This window comes from Callithrix jacchus, chromosome 14, assembly GCF_049354715.1.
Source record: "Callithrix jacchus isolate 240 chromosome 14, calJac240_pri, whole genome shotgun sequence".
Classification (NCBI taxonomy): Eukaryota; Metazoa; Chordata; class Mammalia; order Primates; family Cebidae; genus Callithrix; species Callithrix jacchus.
In genome coordinates, this window is record NC_133515.1 from 37,544,700 (window position 1) to 37,565,766 (window position 21,067).

Below are 21,067 nucleotides of genomic sequence, written 5' to 3' on the forward strand. Positions count from 1 at the left end.
GCCATGGACTACTACAGAGCCATAAAAAGAATGAAATAATGTCCTTTTCAGGTACATAAATGCAGCCGGGGGCCATTATCCTCAATGAATTAACACAGAAATGGAAAACCAAATAATAAATGTTCTTACTTATAAGAGGGAGGTAAATGAGTACTCAGGGACATAAAGATGGAAACAATAGACACTGGGTATTCCAAGAGTGGGGAGGGTGTGAGATGGACAAGGGACAAAAAACTATCTGTCTATTGGGTACTGTGTTCACTCTTTGGGTGATGGGATTAATAGAAGGCCAAACCTCAGCATCACCCAGTATATCCATGTAACAAATCTACACATCTAGCCACTGATTTTTTTTTAATTTAAATTTTTAATTTTATTTTTTCGTTCGGGGAGAGACAGAGTCTTGCTCTGTTGCCAGGTTGGAGTCCAGTGGCAAGATCTCAGTTCACTGCAGCCTCCACCTCCTGGGTTCAAATGACTCTTATACCTCAGCCTCCCAAGTAGCTGGGATTACAGGTGTGCACCATTACACCTGGCTAATTACATTTTTAGTAGAGGCAAAGTTTCATCTTGTTCCCCAGCCCTAGTCTTAAACTGCTGAGTTCAAGTGATCCCTCTGCCTTGGCCTCCTAAAGTGTTGGGATTACAATTGTGAGCCACTGTACTTTGCTAGCTGCTGAATGAAGGAGGAGGAGGAGTAGAAAGAAAGAAGATGAAGGAAGAAGAAGAAATCTCATTCCAAAGAGTGGTTAGTCATAACGGTAGTCTAGAAAACCAGAGTTACAACATGAAAAGTTGGCCAGTGCCCAGCCAGGAAAGGAAAGAGCCTTCGCCAAGAAATTTGGGGAATTTCCAAGCCCACTGATGAGTCCATTCTGGAGCAGACATAGATGCAGGAAGTTGTAGACAGTAGTTGTCAAGTTATCTGATTCCACTGATGAAATTATCCTTAATACGAGCCTTAGCTTGTTGCCAATAAACACTTGGAACCTATATTAAACTCCCTTTGTTCTGTGTTCATCAAGCAACCCCTTCCATATTTGACATTAAATTTGCCTTTAGAGAAACTGCTGGTCACAAAGACATAAATGTTCTGGTATTTTGGTCAGCATGATTGTTTTTTGTTCACTTATAAGTTAATAAACTAGCGTTTAGTTTTGTCATATCAATTTCATAAATTTGGCTCATGTAAGTCTGCTCTAAATGATGTATCTATTTCATGCTGTAATGAAAATCAGGTTCTGGGCTTCCAAAATCCAAAGTCAGACCCAGGGTCACGACAGATTCTCCAAAATCAATATTATCTGTATCTGTAAGGCCTTGAAGTACATATTTTGCCTAAATGAAAGAACTTCATATTACCTCATAAGCTCACCCCCACCACACATACACTCCTTTATTTACTATCTTTTGCTATTTAATAAATTGCTCCTAAATTTAGCAGCTTAAATTACAAACATTTATTATTGTATGGTTCTATGGGTGGGAAATTTAGAAGTGGCTTAGCTGAGTGATTTTGACTCCAGGGGTTTCACAGTGCTGCAATCAAAAGGTTGTTGGCTGGGGCTAGGGTCAACTCAAGGCTCAACTAAGGGAAGATCTGCTTCCCAGCTCATTCCTGTGGCTAGAAGCAGCCCCCAGGTCCTTGCTGGCTCTAGGCTGGGGACATTGATTCCTTGCCACATGGACCTTTCCATAGGGCAGCTCATAACAGGAACCCTGCTTCTCTCAGAGTGAGCCAGCAGCAGAATAAGAGGGTGAACAAGGCAGAAATCACAGTCTCACAGTCTTTTTGTTACCTAATCTCAGAATCGACATGCCATCACTGTTACCGTATTCTATTTATTAGAAACAAGTCACGACATCCAGCTCACACTCAAGTGGAATGGACCCCAAGGCCATAAGTATAAGGAGGTGGGGAATATTGGAGACCATCTTACAAGCTGCCTGCCACAAAATCATTTTCACATTCAAATATAGAAAAGCGTAATATTTTTATTCTAAAAGCTAGCCAAGATTTCATTGCAATGACTATTAAACAGTGCCATAACAGTTCATATTTGCTAAGCTGTTCCATTGCTTCACAGAGGAGCAAACCTGGAAAAAAGGAACAAGAAAAAATATGTTGTTGACACAGGAAGAACAAAGTAGGAATAAAAATTAAAAACTTAAAGCTATTACACATGTGTATGAGAATTTATGATACGAGCAAACTGGCATTTAAAATCAGTGTGGAGGACGTGTGCAGTGGTTCACGACTGTAATCCCAGCACTTTGGGAGGCTGAGGCACAGAATTGCTTGAACCTGGGAGGCAGAGGTTGCAATGAGCTGAGACCACACCACTGCACTCTACCCTGGGTGACAGAGCAAGACTCTGTCTCAAACAGTAATAAAAATAAAATAAATGTGGAAAGGATGGACTACTCAAAAAATGATGTTCAGACAATTAGATACCTGGTGGAAAAAAACATGGATTGATCCACACTTCACAAGTTTGGAAAATCAGTATCTTACATTTCTATCTACTTGCTGTGCATAAAGAACTTCTGGAAGAATACTATATATATATAATTAAATGTATGTATATCCCACACATGAAAGAACTTAACTTCCATGGGATGGAAAAGGCTTAGAGAAAGAATAAACAAGGTTGGAGCTAGCACTTTTACTGTATGCATTTTTGTATTGTTTGACTATGAACCTTATAATTATCTATTCTAGGAATTGAATTTTGAAAAATGAAAACTTTTGAATGGAATAAAAAAATAACTATAAAACAAAAACATGCAAGACATTATACGAAAAAATAAATTGTATGTCTTCTTAAATAGGATAAAAATACTCCAAAGCCATAAAAAGAGAGATTAAGTTTCACATTATTACCACTGAAATCTTCTAGATGAAAAGCATACCATAAACTAATTTAAAATACTAGTGATTGCCGGGCGTGATGGGCCCCAGGAGGCCAAGGTGGGCAGATCATCTGAGATCAGGAGTTTGAGACCAGCCTCACCAAAATGATGAAACCCCATCTGGACCAAAAATACAGAAATTAGCCAGGCGTGGTGGCACACACCTGTAATCCCAGCTACTCAGGGAGCTGAAGCAGGAGAATCGCTTGAAGGCGGGAGGTGGAGGTATCAGTGAGCCAAGATCGCACCACTGCACTCCAGCCTAGACGACACAGAAAGACTCTGTCTTAAAAAATAAAATAAAATAAAATATAAATAAATAAACAAATAAATAAGACACGGCTGACTACCTTGGAAACATTTTTTTTTTCAAATTGTAGAAGAGATAAATGATGAATGTTCACAAATTACAGAATTGAGTGCAAAAAAATATTGAAAGATTGACGATGTCAAGTGGAGAAAACATAAATTATAACATTTTAACCCAGCTGCTCTACATCTTAGTCACACTAAATATAAACTCACTGGGAGCTCTGGAATGTTCTAATGGATGACAGTCTTGCCGGAAGTGTTCATTCAATGTTCAACGAAATCTTGGGGAAAGAAACCAATATTCATTATAATGGGAATGACTTACCAGAATCTGGCAATTCAGTAATACATAAAACTGTGACAGAATTAATAATTAACTGGATCTATATGTCATTTTTATGACAATTATGATGATATAAATTATGATAAAATCATGAATAACATATATTTTTAATTACACCTATAAATATAAACAACGAAGGGCAAAATCATCCATTTCTGGGAATGATTAAACTCCTAGGCAAGACATGCACTAGGGCTTAACCTACAAGTCTTTGTATTGAAATGCATTTAGAATGTTATTTTACAGTAGAAAGGCATTCCCTTTAGAGGTGCTGCCAAGGCCCACCCAACCGAGTCCTGCAGTTTCTGTCTGTGCAGAGGAAAGGACAGAGTAATAGCATCAATTCATTGTTGTTAACAGGGAGTTTTTAGACTTTAAGTATTTATTAATCACAAAGTTCTATTCCCAATGCCACTTTTATTTGTATATCTCCTACCAACTTATCTGGGGAAATATTAATATTTCTTGATAATAACTTGTAATTGGCTGTTGAGGTATACTATGTTCATCCGGAATTCTGAAACCCAAAATTTTTTAATAAAATTTTACTTAATAAATTCTATAAATTCTTTCTAATAAAATTTCTGTTGCTTGAGGAGTTTTCTAGAAGGGTCTATAACAACATTTTTTTCCAACATAGTAAGATTGCAACCAGCAAACCCTTAGTGACATGCGTATCTAAAAAAATGCCAACCTAGGAGGATTCATATCAAGTACGCCTACACTCTTAGAGATTGCTTCTGACATATGCTACTGTAAAAGTCGTTCCTGGACATGTAGGGGGATAGAAACCATGATGATGGGCCGCAGAGCTTGCACCTAAGTGTGGGGCTGGGGTGTGATGTTCTGTAGTGACAGCTGCCACTTCTTGAGCTCTCTCCTTTTTGTCAATCTATCTAATTAGATATGAGTAATTATCTTGACTGTTGTGCTTTTTGGTTCACAGGGGTGAATCTTCATATACAGGCTGAACATCCTTTTCCTACTGATGTAAAGTACAATCTTGGACATTTATTTATTTACATAACTATTTGAGTCTTGCCTGGACTTTTGTGTGTGTATGCATTTTTAGCTTTGTCTTTTCCTAGGCCAATAGCATATCTGTTTATTTCATTTCTGTTTGTATTATTTTATATGGTGGTAAAATACGCATAGTATAAAATATACCACTTTAATCAGTTTTAAGTGCACATGTCAGTGACAATTCAATTGTACAACCATCACTACCACCCATCTCTAGAACTTTTTGATCATCCCCATCCGAAGCTCTATAGTCATTAAATAATTCCCCATTACCCTCTCTTCCCAGCCCCTTGTAACTTTTTAATCGGAACTACCAAGAGAAGGTTGGAAGGAAATAACAATTTGTCTGAAAAGAATCTTTTCTAATTTTGTAATCATAGCAACTGGTTTGCTATTATAAAATTAACACATGTTTGAAGGAGCTGGGATTTGATTTACCGTACTTAAACGTAAATAAGTTAGCATCTTGTTTCATGAACGCTGGTAGAAGACATAGACTCCTGGGTTGGAGACAAAGCACTTTATTTCATGACCTAGTGTGAGCATCAGCATGTTTGCAAAGGTTCTCCTTGTTCCCAAGTCCCAGATGGGTGGCGCCACAGGCCCAGATGAATGGTGCACACATAGTAGGTTTACTTCACAGCTAAGGAGCACTGGGCTTTATGGAATATGCTGCTCTTATAGCAAGCAATAAACATACCTATTCTTGGTTTCAAGTGACACAACCTCATCCTTCATGGTTGGCCACAGCAAACCCACACCTGAGAAATGTCCTGGGTAAAGAGTGCTGAGGGCCTTGCATTCTTGGTGTACCCAGCAAGACATGTAGGAGCTCAAGAAACAAACGAACAACCATGGAGGATGTCTCCTCTAATATTTGCTATAGGAAGTGTGCATAATAATAGTAACAATAACATAACTCACTTTCTAATTGCGTTACCCAGAAACCACAAGTAGTTGATTCAGTCCTACAAACTAGATCCAGAGTTGAGAGGAGCTTATGGGCAGCTGCTGGAGTCACACCTGAAGTTCAGGTGATAATATTATTTTTTCATGTCAACTGAGTAAGGTGCCAATGTAGTAATAAGGTTAGAGGGAGGAATGTCTCACACGAGAGTGTGAAAACCCAATCATTATGTTTGTGAATCATAAAAGGATTCGGGTAATATTTCTGAAGAAAATATTCCTGTTAGGACAGCTGAAGTTCCTCACATATCTTTGAGCTCACTACTTGGGGTTGAGATGAGTCTTTCAGGTTGAAGTCACTAAAGAACGCATTGTCCTTTTCCCTAACTTTCAAGGACTGTCCTTCAGATGTGTCAGAGATAGCATTGTTTGTGAATATAGTGAGGGCTTCCTTGCATAGCCAGTCTAAGATTGTCTGCTTCTAAGCCTTTGCCTCTTCCCAAGCATGTAGTCAAATCTGAGCCGGTTACAACAAAACAGGTTAGAATAAGGCTTTATCGCTACAGCAGGCTATCTATCCACCTTTTTTTTTTTTTTTTTGGATGGCATCTTGCTCTGTCCCCCAGGCTGGAGTACAGTAGAGCAATCCCGGTTCACTACAATCTCTGTCTCCTGGGCTCAAGTGATTCTCCCCACTCAGCTTCCCCAGTAGCTGAGAGTACAGGCACCTGCCACCATGCCCAGCTAATTTTTGTATTTTTAGTAGAAATGGGCTTTTGCCATTTGGCAAGGCCGGTCTCAAACTGCTGCTCTCAAGTGATCCGCCTGCCTTGGCGTCCCTAAGTGTTGGGATTACAGGAATGAGCCACTGCGCCTGGCCTCTACCTTCAATTCTGAGCTCAGAAAACTCCCTGTTTCTCAAGCTTTGAGGCCTATTCACTTTGCTTTATCATGTATTCATTATTAATCCTTCCTTCATTCTATTTGGTAAATATAGTTGGAGTTACTACTAGGCTGGGAGCTCTGCTATACAATGAGGGTACTTGCTGCCTGCCCTCAGGACACCAAAGCTAAGGAAATCTCATGCAAGTTTTTTTTGGATGAACTCTGGAATGTTGAATGGAAACAAACCAAGTGTTTGCTATGCTGTTAGTCAACTATGGTATGTAATTTGTGTGTGTTTTTTAAAAAAATAGCCAAATAAAACCCGATATTACCATTCAAAATTAAATTTGCAGGAAAAATAATTGCTTTATTATGTAGGATGCTTAAACATGTTTATATGCCTTGAAATTATTAGCAAAGATGCACTTGTAATTTTAAAAATATAACAAAAAATGAATTAAATTGTACAAGAAAACATCAACAGATCTCTTGATAGTCTTTTTAAAAAGGATGAAAAGGTCCAGATTGAACAACTAACTAAAACTTAGCTAATGACTAAGGTTGTATTCTCTGTCTTTCCCTGGCCCAAAGGAGAAAGAGAACAGTCACTTAGGTGACAGCCCAGGCTAGCCGTGTGCATGCTCTCAGCATTAAAGCTCATTACATTGGTACGAGTGAGCTGCAGGTCCAGAAACACCTCTCCAGTAACACACTTTAGAAATAATCCCCCACAGGGTAGTCATGTCACTTGTGTTAATTGTAAAACACACCACTCACTTTTTGCTGGTGATAAAATGATTACTTCATTGACGTTTTTGGAAAAACTGCAGCAACATACTGTCTTAGCAAATGCTTTGAAACAACAAGATTTTTAATTTTTAAAGAAAAGTGTTTTGGACACTATTGATTAGTATTTATTTAAGAAAGTTTTATAGGCATGGTGGCTCCTACCTGTAATCCCAGTAGTTTGGGAGGTCAAGGCAGGAGGATTGCTTGAGCCCCAGAATTCGAGACCAGCCTGGGAAACATAGAAATACCTCCATCTCTACAAAATCATTTTTTTAAAAATTAGCTGTGTGTGGTGGCATGTGACTGTGGTCTCAACTACTCAGGAAGCTGAGGCAGGAGCATTGCCTGAGCCTGGGAGCTTGAGGCTGCAGTGAGCCATGATTGTGTCACTGCACTCAAGCCTGGGTAACAGCGAGAGACCATGTCTCAAAAAAAATAAAACGCCTATTAGAAGCCACTAGAGGCCGGGCGCGGTGGCTCACGCCTATAGTCCCAGCACTTTGGGAGGCCGAGGCGGGTGGACCACGAGGTCAAGAGATCGAGACCATCCTGGTCAACATGGTGAAACCCCGTCTCTACTAAAAATACAAAAAATTAGCTGGGCACAGTGGCGCGTGCCTGTAATCCCAGCTACTCAGGAGGCTGAGGCAGGAGAATTGCCTGAACCCAGGAGGCGGAGGTTGCGGTGAGCCGAGATCGCGCCATTGCACTCCAGTCTGGGTAACAAGAGCGAAACTCCGTCTCAAAAAAAAAGAAGCCACTAGATTTTAGCCAATAATATTAATATTCCTTAGACCAGCTTATCAGAAATGTGAAATGCTTGCAATTGTAGGGGCAGAATTTTGTTGTGAATAAACCTTTGACGTGGCAGAAATCTAAACAGTATTTGATTAATGCTACGACCTACCCTTTCCTCTACTGGGGAGACAAACCTGAGGGCCCTAGTCTGATGGGCCTTGGCACCCAGCCAACCAAGGGAGTGTGTTCGAGTCCCGGCCATGCTCCAGAGAACTCTGTTACCTATTATTAATAGTTCCAAATTTATAAAAAGAACATTGCCGGGCGCGGTGCCTCACGCCTGTAATCCCAGCACTTTGGGAGGCCGAGGCGGGTGGACCACGAGGTCAAGACATTGAGACCATCCTGGTCAAAATGGTGAAACCCCGTCTCTACTAAAAATACAAAAAATTAGCTGGGCATGGTGGTGCGTGCCTGTAATCCCAGCTACTCAGGAGGCTGAGGCAGGAGAATTGCCTGAACCCAGGAGGCGGAGGTTGCAGTGAGCCGAGATCGCGCCATTGCACTCCAGCCTGGGTAACAAAAAGCGAAACTCCATCTAAAAAAAAAAAAGAACATTAGTTTAATAACTGTTCAAGTTCACTTTGCTCAGCCAAATGAGTGATGAGAGTTTGATTCAAACCAGGCCTATCAAATCCCTAAATCTGTGCTTTTCAGGGCAGGGAAGAGAGAAAGTTTGCTAAGGTAGAAATCAGAGGGCGGAACACCAATCCTTAACCCTTCTGTCCCCAGCCAGCGCAGCTCTGACTGAGATCACATTTGAAGAAATCCTTTTGCTGTTAAGAAGAAAAGAAAAAAAAGAAAAGAAGGGGGAAAAAAGGAAAGAAAAGGAAGGAAAAATTCTAGCTTTGCACTACTCTGAGATATTTTGAGGCTGAATTAAATAAAACCAGATGTTAATCTTTTATCAAAATTCTCAGCCTATTAACAGTGGTTCTCAAATCTTGTGTACTTAAGAATTCACCTGAGTGCTTGTATAATCTGGAGAGCCTTAGGCTCCACCCTTAGTGATTGGATTGAATAGATCTGGTCTGGGGCGAAGCACAGGAATTTGCAGTTTTACCAGGTGTCCCAGGAGAATTGGATGCAGGTGGTGAGAGAACCTCATGTTGAAAAACTGAACAAAGATGTTTTGAAAAAAAAAAAATGAGCAGTGAGCTCCAGAAGTGCTCACCCATTTGGCATATGTGCTACTCCCTGTTGAAAGCCTTCTGTGAATGACTCAGCAAGGCCTGTCTTAAATTGTGGGTCTCTTTCCTGGTTTGACAATGGAGAGAGAGTAGTTATCGTCATAGAAAGGAGAAAGTGAGTTTTAGGACGCCATCCTTCACTTGTAAGGGAGGCTACTGAAGAGGGAAAAGCTCAAAAGTGATCTGAAGTCAGCAGAAGAACACATGAGCAGAAACAAAAGAAACGAACAGAGACATTTTCCTCCCTGAACAATAGTGGGTAGAACTTCTTAGGAATTCAGAGGCAGGGGCACGTTGCTACCCTATAAATCGTGGCCTGACAGCCAGTCACAGGCCACATTTCTTCAGCAGAGAGAAATGTTCAGAGAACAGTTCCTGCTTGTATTCAACATCATGACCCTGGCAAGGCTTCACAACAAGCATACGAGCTCCTGGAAGCATCAGTGATGAGGTTGGTGGCAGCCCAGATTTTGTTGCAGAAGCAGCTAGATGCAGCAGCCTGTAGGTAGAGGGAGGGTGAAGGTGAATTTGCCGAGGATTCATATAACACTGAACACATCATATTCCATATCAAGTTCATGTCCTTGACGACACAAATGAGATCTGGTAGTTGTGGCCATCCATGCACATGTGATAGAACTTGATGATTAGTTGGTTTCACTGTCTTTCCTACTCCCTGCTGTTTTCCCCAGGAGAGACATGGGTTATGAAGGCTCCAGCATTACTGAATTTGTACTCAGCTTGCCAAGGTTTGGTTCAGCTCCACGTCAGGGAGGGCCCACATGGAGAGTCAAGGTCAGCCTGGACTCTCTGCATGCTGGATCCTCAAGGTCCCAGGCAAGCTGCACTGGAGAACCATGGCTGGTTTAGGAACCAGGGTTCTGTGTGTGTTGCTGGAGCATTTCCCTCAGATGCTACTAATCCATGTGAACATGTAGGCCATGAACATGGACATCTAATGTAGGCCATGAACATGAACATCTCAGCCTGCCTGTTCCCTGTCTCTTGTGTATGAGTTTTCTCCATACCCATTTCTTACATGTCCAGAGACTCTTGGTTTGCTGGGCATCCTCACACAATCTCCCCACAGTGACCTCAAATTCACAATGTTCTAAACTAAATTAACATTTCCTACCTATGCAGACCTGCTTCTGTCTTTCTATCTTGGATGAGACAGCCACTCAGCTGTGCATACCACATCCTTGGGAATCTTCATTGACTACTCCCTCTTGTTTACCCTGATCATCCAGCTGAGACCAAGTCCTGTGGAGTCTACCCCATAAATAATCATTATACCCATTCTCTCCCCTGAAGCCTTTGGCATTCTCAAAGAATGTGTTCTTGGCATTTTCAGAAGGACAATTATGCATTTGTCCAAAATGTTTCTAACATTGTATTTTTTTTTTTAGACAGTCTCCCTCTGTGAAGGCTGGAGTGCAATGCGCACTAGCATGATCTGTCACCCAGCCTGGAGTGCAGTGGCATGATCTCAGCTTGCTGCAACCTCTGCCTCCCTAGGTTCAAGCAATTCTCATGCCCTAGCCTCCCATATAGCTGGGACTACAGGCGCATGCCATCATGCCGAGCTTATTTTTGTATTTTTAGTAGTGACAGGGTTTCTCCAGGTTGGTCAGGCTGGTTTTGAACTCCTGACCTCAAGCAGTCCACCAACTTTGGCCTCTACTGGGGTTACAGACATGAGCCACTGCGCACTGGCCTTGTATGTTTTGCATTTGTGGCCTGAATGCTGAAAATGTCAGTAGTGCCACCATAGTGCTAGAACTTAATTCCTTTCCAGCAACACTTGTGGAAGGAGTGGTGCTCTGAATTAAGCTCCCCTCAGGGATGTGAAGGGACAAATTAGAGCCACAGGAGCCACTGGATGATCTGAGCAAAATCTGAAGGTTGAAGCCTGTACTTTAGGTGGGGCTTCTATGCCCTCCTAGTGTAGGAATACAGCTCCCACAGGGAGCTTCGATGCAGCACACATTGTATCTTTACCCCATGCCCTGTCATCCTTCAGTTGTGTCTTCTGTCACTTTTATTTTCTTCTAATTCTACGCAGTACCTGAAGGAAACTGATTTCCCTTGTTATATCCTCCAAATATCATGTAAATGCTAATTTCTCCCAAAGTTGTATCTCTACTTCAAGATTTCTCAGGATGAGGCACAGTGGCTCATGCCTATAATTCCAGCACTTTGGGAGGCCAAGACAGGAAGATCATTTGATGCCAGGAGTTTGAGACCAGCCTGGAAAATACAGTGAGATCCTGCCTCTACAAAAGTAGGAGAGAAAAAAAATAGTTGTAGTGGTGCATGCCTTTAGTCCTTGCTTATCAGGAGCCTGAGGTGGGAGAATCACTTGAGCCCAAGAGATTGAGGCTGCAGTGAGCTATGATTGCACCACTGCACTTCAGCCTGGGTAACAGGGTGAGAACATATCTCTAAAAATATGAAACTTTGAGCTGGGCATGGTTGCTCATGCCTATAATCCCAGCACTTTGGGAGGCTGAGGCAGGTAGATCACTTGAGGTCAGGAGTTCAAGACCAGCCTGGCCAACATGGTGAAACCCTGTCTCTACTAAAAATACAAAAATTAGCCAAGTGTGGTGGTACAGGCCTGTAATCCCAGCTACTTGGGAGGCTGAGACGTGAGAATCGCTTGAACCCAGGGGGTAGAGGTTGCAGTGAGCCAAGAGCACACCACTGTATTCCAGCCTGGGTGATGGAGTGAGGCTCTGTCTCAAAAAGAATTTTTTAAAAATAAAAATAAAAATTTTAAAAGTGAAAAATTAGGTATTTCTTCTCATCTTAAGATCCTTATGTATATTGAAATTTAGTATGTGAAAAAAAGTTCCTGTTCAAATCAGTTCAGAAAACTAAACTAATCAATAAATAGTGTTTATACACTCAGGAAAAGGTTGATAGATCTTTGAACCATTTACAGAAACATATACCTGATCGTTAAATAAAATTAATATGACAAATGTGGGTGAAGGGGAGAAAGGAAGCAAAACACACTGCCATGTGTGTACCTATGCAACTGTCTTGCATGTTCTGCACATGTACCCCAAAACCTAAAATGCAATAAAAAATTTTTAAAAAATAAAATTAAATTAATATAAATATAAAGTCATATAAAAATGTAAAAGGTATGTAAAGTCTTCTTAAAACATAAATTTTAAAAAAAGATGAAAGAAGAGGTTGATAAATCTGATGATATCAGTATTGATAACTTCTGAATATCGAATCATAAGCAAAATTAATGACTAGATTGGTCCAACCCAGAATTAATATCCAGAATATACAAAGACATGCATGCAAAAAAGAAAAACATGTACAATTCAATACTGAACTATATACATATATTAATAGGCATTTTCAATAGAAAATAATATAAATGACCATGAAATATAATAATTTAATCTAGTTAGTAATAAGGGAAATTAAATTATAGCAGTAGTTAGATATTATTTCTTCTGTCTAGATTGAAAGAAAGAAAGAGTGAGATTGAGAGAAGGAGGCAGAGAGAAAGAAGAAAGAGGAGACTAGTTATTTACTCCACACACTGTTGACAGGGGGTGTAAAATCTCAGGGCTGAATTGAAAGAAAATTTGGTAGTGGCTTAGAACTTAAAGTATACTCTTTGACCCAGTAATTTCACATCTTATTTACTTCCAAGGAAAACTCATGCATGTGCAGAAAACACACAACGATGTTCATTGCAAGCACTGCTTGTTATAGCAAAGAATTGAAAGAACTGAGAGAAAACCAATGGTTACATATACTGTGGCACATCACTGGCTAAATAAATATGCTATAATTTATTCATATCTTAAGATACTATACAGTAGATAAAAACTAATTAGATACATATATACTGATGTGAATGTTTAGTGAGAAGACATGTAAAATTAAAATTTTAAAATATTTCATATTTCATATATTGTTACTAAAAATAAGCAAAGAACTAACTGCTTTACTTGAAAAAGGAAGTTTTTAAAGGGTGAGCAAGTCAAGAAGGAAATACACCTTTAGATAACTGAAGTAAAGGAAGGTACTAAATGTTACCCCTTTTCTTTATGGAAAAGTGAAAGGAACAATCCCTGAGAGTGAAAAACAAAATCACATCAGAAAGGAATCCCGAAACTTGTGTTCTCTGCCCAAGGAGCAAAAGAACAGTCATCTACAGAAAGCAGTGGCTACCACCAGGTGGCAGCACCTGCCAGCTACATGCTCAGGAGAGCTACTGCCGCTATCATTGAGTTTTCTCCCCACTCTGTTCAAAAATATTTCTCTAGTAACCTACTATAGAAGTGATCCCTGAAAGTATAAAGGTCTGTCCCGTGCTTTAGTTGGTGCTAGGAATGTCTCCATTCTCCTAGCGCATTTCTCCCACCTCCATCCCTACAATCATTGTATATATATAAATATACATAGAACTACATATTTAATAAACATAATATGTTATGCATATATAATATATAATTACATATACAATATATAAGTTTATACATATATGAATATCCATATAGTATATGTTTATACATATATGCATATACATATATACACACATATGTATATATGTAAATATATATAGTATTATATGTTATATACATATATACATTATATATGTACATTACACTCATATATACATATATAATATATAATTACATATATATGTATTTGTGAATGTAATTATATATTATATGTGTATGTATAATTTATTTTCTACAAACATATTACATGTACCTACATATATATAATTAATTTCACAAATTTAACAAATACCTTGGGCTTTTAAGTATTATTTCTTGGCTGGGCATGGTGGCTCACACCTGCAATCCCAGCACTTTGGAAGACTGAGATGGGAAGATTGCTTGAGGCCAGGTGTTTGAGGCCAGCCTGGGCAAAATAGCAAGAACCTGCCTCGACAAATGTTTCTTTAATTAAAAAAATCATTTTTTAAAAGTTTAAGTCACAAAGTTCCTAATTAGCATAAAAGCCTACAACTGACAATCAGAAGCCATCACCATCCAACTGACAGCACTCCCCTAATGCTTTCAGGGCGTTACTCCCTGCTCTGTAGCTCTCTGCACACAGGACCCAGGTCCCCGGTTGGTGGAGGACTCTTTTCTGTGGTGAGGAGATACTAGAAAGATGATGTTTTCTCCACAGAAACAAACCATGTATGTCTTGCCCCAGTGTAGATTTGAGGTTATTTCTAATTCTCCTTTGTGTCAGGAGTTCAATGTCACTGAAAAATTTTAATGCTCAAAATGACAAAAGTTATATCTTATGTTCCCCTTGTATATCTAAGTGGCCATAGTAAGTTGGAAGTTGATATAAGAGTCTGGGGTACAACAGACTTATCTGGATATACAAGTAAACACAACTATTAGAATATTTTGAAATACTAATTGATGTTTTCTTCCCTGGCATATTTCATTTAAAAAAATTCTGAACTTTCCCCCTTACCACCTCCACTCAATAAGATGAACCTGTTTAAATCAATTGCCTTAGGGGAGGAGCACAACAGCAAAAGCCAATCTGCTGACCTCTGACTAAAGCCCACACTCAGATGCCTCTGAGACCGAACATCACAGCAGAGGGAATGCCTTTGAGTCTAAAATCAGAGTTCCATTCAGTGGTATGGGGCTGGGAGGAAGTCTGGTGTTGGAGTCTGAAGGATTAGGAAGATCTTAGGAAGGAATGGCCATTTATACAAATCTAAATTACATATACCCCAGATAATTTAAAACATAAATTTTCTGCCCATGGTGCTACCTGGGCAGAGTTTTTGGGGCAGTGGAGAAAAGCAAAGGACGATAGGCCTCCAGAGGGTCTTAGGGGGCCTCAGACCTGTGAGCAGGCAGCGAGGGGAAATAGATATATATTTTTTGAGACAGGGTCTCTTTCGGTTGCCCAGGCTGGAGTCTAGTGACACAATCTTTGCTGGGACTACAGATGCATGCCATCACACCTGGCTAATGTTTTAATTTTGTGTAGAGATGGGGTTTCACTATGTTACCCAGGCTGGTCTTGAACTGCTGGGCTCAAGTGATTCACCCGCGTCTGCCTCTCAAAGTACTGGAATTGCCGACGTGAACCTCGCTGTTGGGCAAGGTAAAGTTGATTCTCAAGAAAGGCACAGAGGAAGTAGAGAGCTGATGCCTCACCTGAAAGGACTAAGGTAGCCTCTGTGGGGCTGGGATCAGGGTAAACCTGAAGATACTGGGATTCAGTCTTCCACTGATTCTATGGAAAAGAGGCAAGGGTGGGGCTCCACATAGAAATTAAGTTAAATCAAATTGAACATATACTCCTTTAACATAAATCTGAGGACTGAGAGTCCTTAACACAGAGGCAGGTCTCGCTACCCGAGCAGTGCTGCATGATAATGATAATGATAATGTATGGGGAACCTCCAAGAACATCTATGCTTTCTTCATCACCAGGTGACCAGATGGTTCTCTTGTTGCCTGAATGAAGTCTGGAAAAATTACAGACGTGGAAAATACAATCTGAAACTACAAGCAACAGGAGGCACTGGGCATTGGAGGTTGGCTGCAAGTAAAGAATAAACAGAACGCTTCTATTAAATGATCATATATTTACTCATCTTTTATGCTTTGGCATCTTTTAGAGAATCTCCCAGTGCTTTCACCCAAGCCTTCTTCTTAGCAACACATTTCGCTTAGCTGGTGTCTTATTCCTATCTCTGGCTTCAACTAGCACCTCTTTGCTGGTGGCTTCTTGATCTACTTCTTCCCAAACACCTAAGCCAAGGTTTGGGTACAGACCTGAAACTGCCCGCTGGCTTCATTCCAGGACACATCCTATGGGAACTCAGCTTTAATATGTCCAAATCATAACTCATTTGGTTTAATTTTTCTGGCCAAATAATAAGATAAAAACCACAAAAGCGTTAAAAAATAAAATGTTTATTAAATTGCCTGGCAAGGAGTACACATCAGTGAATGCATCACTGAGAACTTTGCAGAGGAGAAGAGTTAGGAGGGTTTGAGCACTAGGAAAGGGAGAGTTCAGGCTAGCATGCTGATTAAAGGTTGAATGAGTCCATGTGTCTCTTCCATTGTTCTCTGCTCAGCAAAGTTCTTTCAATAGGTCTGTTAGGTCTGTCTTTGTAGGGTCACTCAATTTCATCATTCTTTCTCAACCACTTTGGATGAAATATTTTATTTTATGTTGGCATGTCCTGGGGCAAGTATAAGTGGAAAATTTCTCTTTGACAATTTTACCTCTTTTTTGGCCATTAAAATCATTGTTTGTTTTGCATCTAAACACTGCTTGTTTTCCATCTGTAGAATAGATCCTCAAAATGAGATTTCTAGTCCAATAGGTATGTGGATTTGTGATTTTATTAGAAATTGTCCAGGTAACGTCTGGGCACAGTGGCTTCCACCTGTAATCCCAGCGCTTTGGGATTACAAAGGAGGGTGGATTACCCAAGGAGGGTGGATTACCTGAGGTCAGGAGTTGGAGATCATCCTGGCCAACATGGCAAAACCCTGTCTCTACTAAAAATACAGAACAAAACAAACAAACAAAAACTAGCTAGGGGTGGTGGCACACACCTGTAGTCCTAGCTACTTGGGAGGCTGAAGCAGGAAAATTACTTGAACCCAGGAGCCGGAGGCTGCAGTGAGCCAAAATCGCACCACTGCTCTCCAGCCTGGGCAGCAGAGTGAGACTCCATCTCAAAAAAAAAAAAAAGATTTGTCCAAGTATCTTTCAAAAGTGTTGTAGAGAGTCACTCACCATCAATAATCATATGCATTTTTATTTCCTTCCTCTTTGTCAGTTTTGCATGCTAGTTCTTTTAATTTTTTGTTACAAATATGCAACTAGAAGAAATAAGACCTGGTGTTCAATAGATAAATAGGGTGATCATATATAGTTAACATTAATCTATTGTACATTTCAAAATATCTGAAAGAGGACAATTTGAATGTTCCTAACATGAAAACAAGATGAATGTTTGAGGTGATAGATATACCAATTATGCTGCTAATTATATGAACATATCAAATTATCACATGCACCCTGAAAACATGTACATCTGTTATGTGTCAATTTAAAGCAATACAAATAGAAATCTTTTTTATTTAAATTATTTAAGTATTTGCCAATCTTGGATTTGAAAACTATTTGATTTGTGTATTAATTTACATTTCCCTACTAGTAAGATTGAGTTTCCTATTGTAGGTTTGTTAGCTATCTGCATTTCTTCATTTTACCAATTTTCTGTTCAAATCCTTTGCCCGTTTCTCTATTAGTGTGTTTTAAAATAAATTTGTAGGCATTCTCTATCTGTTAGATATACTAACCTATGTATCACATGTATTAAAATTATTTCGTTTGTCCTATCATTTATGTTTTCTTTCTGGTAACTTTTTATCATAAACATGAAAAAATAATAGTCAATATGCCAATCGAATCATTTATGACTTCTGGATTTTATGTCTTCTTAAGGAGTCCTCATTCCCAAGATTTTACACCTATTCTACCAATATCTGAATAAAATACCCTCATCATATGTGATTTTCTTTTCTTTTTTTTTTTTTTGTGTGTGTGTGGTGTTCATCTTCTCTATTTTGGTAGGGCACCCAAAGAGATGATCTGGTTTCTTCCTGCAACCTGGTAGCCCTTCGGATTCTTGGAGATGCTGCTGTTGACTGGAGCTTCCTATCTGATTACAGCTGTACATGTGGTGATGTCAGAAGCCAGTGCGGACTCAGTCTTTGGTGAGTGGAGATATGAATGGGAAAACAGAAGGGGGCACGGATATGTGGACGTGGCTAGATACTGCATGGAATTCAACTTCCCACAGTGGAAGTGAGGTGGAATAAAGTGAGTGCTAAGGATCTGCTTTGGGAAGGCCTCAGGTATCCACTGCATGTGGGGTCTCTGATAAGCCTAGTGGAGTGTAGGGAAAGATCAGAGGATTTCTCCTCTGAATCTGAGAGAATGATTCCTTTCCTTGCTAGTGCCCCTGGTGTGGGTGTTTAGATTTTTTTCTGCCTTACAAGTGCATTTGATAGAAAAGTTTGCATTTCTTTGTTTCCCTTCCCTCCCAGATACCAGCAACACTTCTGGCCACTATCCAAGGTGTTGGAGTTGCACCCTGCCCTCTGGCCCTGTCCACAATGCTGAGATACTCTTTAGACACTTATTTCTAGATAAAGACCTTGGTACATATTGGGCCATTCGGTAGCTTGCAGATTAGATCGTGGATGAGCAGGCCCAGGCTTTTTGCTTCACCCTAGCTGGCCATGTGTGAGATAGGGCACTACTGATGAGCAGCTCTTGTTTGGGGGTACAAAGGGGAGAAACACACAGGCTGCAGTGTTGGTCACCTCCTCCTGGCGTTTGTCCTAGATCTTTGCCTTTTCAACTTAAAAACTCCCACCACCACCTCATTTATCCAGATTCAAACCTTCCGCTATGCTGTGGAGCAATATAATTCTGCCAAAGAATGTTTGGCTCTGTCCTTTGTCTCATTCCTGAAATCCTGCACATGAATCTAGCATGAAATGTTTCTGCAACAGACCTCAGGAGAGCTGCTTTCATCACATCGCAGATGACCAGTGCCTCCCTCACTCTGTCTTCTCCTGTTCAATTCAAGTCTCCATTTTGGAAACACCTTTCTTGCTACACCTTGGAACCCTCTCCAGAACATGATGCTTTTCTATATTTCCTTCAGTTCCATTTGCATAGCAAAGTTTGGGCAAGGGTTGCTCATGTAAGTACCTCCTTAGAATCGACTAACCATGCCTACTTCCTGCCTAGTTCAGGGAAGGAGTCTATCACTGGGGAGGGAGAACTTTGGAAGGAGACTAAATAAATATAGGCAGATGCAGTGGAGAAAAACCAGGAGAGAGTAGTGGCATAGAAGCCAATGGAAAAAAGAATATCAGGAAGGAAGAAGTATTTTATCTTTGGAAAAAGAAATCTCCCTGGCAGAGAAGATGAGAACAATGGACATTTCAAGGAGCCTTCATGCTTTGTGTTCCTAAGTGGAGCAGTGCCTACCAAGGTGGAGCAGGGTGGGCAAGGGTACCAGTGGGAGTGGGTCCAGTGTGGAGGAGTATTTTATTTCTGAGATTGTTTGGAATTGCTTGTACATGGTGTTAATAGAAAGCAGATGAATATTCAGCTGAGTTTATTATTGCTTTTAAATTCTTTACACCCAGGCACTCCCTTATTACACCCAGGGCGGGACACTCCCATCCTCCATCAACCCCTTAGTACACCACTGAAATGGAGAAACTCATTATGAACAATTTATTTGGTCTAGAATGGATGAGTTTGGGACAAGCAGAGAGGCCCAGAACTACAAGGAAGGCGAACTCTACTGTTATCTGCTTAATAAAACAAGCTATTGATGTTAAAGGCATAACAGGAAAGAGAGGCGTTCCTGACCTAGAAAACAGAGAAGCAGATAATATTTAGAACACCTACACTTATGGTGACATACATCTTCTCTATTATTGCAAATTCTGGAGAAAAATCTTATAGATTGGCTTGGATTGTGGGTGAATGATAATCATGGAAATGGGATAAAGAACAGAAACAACCCATCACAGAAGACAGTGATATCATGAGCTCATGAAGAGCTAGGACTCAGAGCCAAAGAGATCATGAAGAACCTCAGGAGTCTTGGAGGGGCACTGGACTTCACATGGCATTGTGTAGGAGCAGAACCTTTGGAGTGTGAGTGTGAAGAGGCAGAAATCCATTTGTTCCTTCCTGGCTTCCTGTAGTAAGTGGGACAGGCGACTTGGCTCGGGTGCACTCAGGGAAAGGAAGTATAGAGCAGGCAGCCCTGGCCTGGCCTATCAAGGTCTTAAGCTCATGTATGGAAGTTCTTTGAGGCTGGTAGACCAAAGAGATTCACAGTGGAAGCCTACCAGCAATGCAGTGTGGGTTTGAATGGTGGGTCCCTTCTGATGAATTTCTTAAGAACCAAACATAGCAAACAGAACAGTAGAAAAAATCAGGATCTTGGTTTTAGACATTAATCACAGAATGCCTTCAACAAAAGTCAGTTGCATTAATTAAAATGACCCAATGGGAGTGAAAAGTGGTGGGAAAAAAATAGGATATAAGAACTCAAATTTACATATTTAGAGGTAGGTAGAGTTGGGCTCAAATAGGTCCTGGAGCAATTACTCAGTGGACCCATAACAAACAATCATTGAGCAACTACTCTGTGTAAAACATTATCTTAGGGACTAGAAATAAAAAACTGTGTAAGACCTTGTCCTTAACCAGTGGAGTTTCTGTTACAGAGCATGTCATTCTGGCATGGGGTGAATTGTGCCTTCCCCACTTTTTTTTTCTTCTCTACCAGGATTTCCTGATTATCTTTCAAGATTTAGTCCAAATTTACTTTCCTGATGAAACTATCCAACAATGCTAAGAAAAAAAAATTAGCTCTTTCCCTCTTTGCTTCTAAAGACTTCTTTTAAACTCATGTCATCTGGACTTTCTTGCAGTTTCTATTCTCGTCTTCCTTGGTAGACAGCATAGAAGAGAAGCATTTTGTGTTGTTTAGATTTGAATCTGTTAGATTCATGATGTTTATTAACATGTGCATTGACCCATAAGTTGGGTTTGAAATTGGTAGATGTTTAACTGGTATTTTAAAAAACTGGAGTAGAAGAGAACAGAAATCATCAAAGTGATTCACCCATTAAGAATGAGTAATGTTTCATGAAATTTGTTTCTATTATTTATGTGGGTGTCTTGAGTCACAATGTAAAATATTTTTACTAAGGTTCATTTTAAAAATCAATAAAACACTGGTGGCTCAGTAATTTGGGATAATAGACTATAGGAAGAAAGTTAGAGCTAGAGATTCTAAAGTTTTCAGATTATAAAC

General features: G+C 40.0%; 2 non-coding genes across 2 annotated transcripts; both read right to left on the reverse strand.

Annotated features, from left to right (window-relative positions):
* Positions 1 to 5,645: 5,645 nt before the first annotated feature.
* On the reverse strand, positions 5,646 to 5,749 carry LOC118147631 (small nucleolar RNA U13). The gene has a single exon (XR_004734075.1). It is a non-coding gene; the product is annotated as a small nucleolar RNA U13 (small nucleolar RNA).
* A 7,535-nt stretch (positions 5,750 to 13,284) lies between these two features.
* LOC118147660 (small nucleolar RNA U3) lies at positions 13,285 to 13,501 on the reverse strand. The gene has a single exon (XR_004734096.1). It is a non-coding gene; the product is annotated as a small nucleolar RNA U3 (small nucleolar RNA).
* Between the last annotated feature and the right edge of the window lie 7,566 nt (positions 13,502 to 21,067).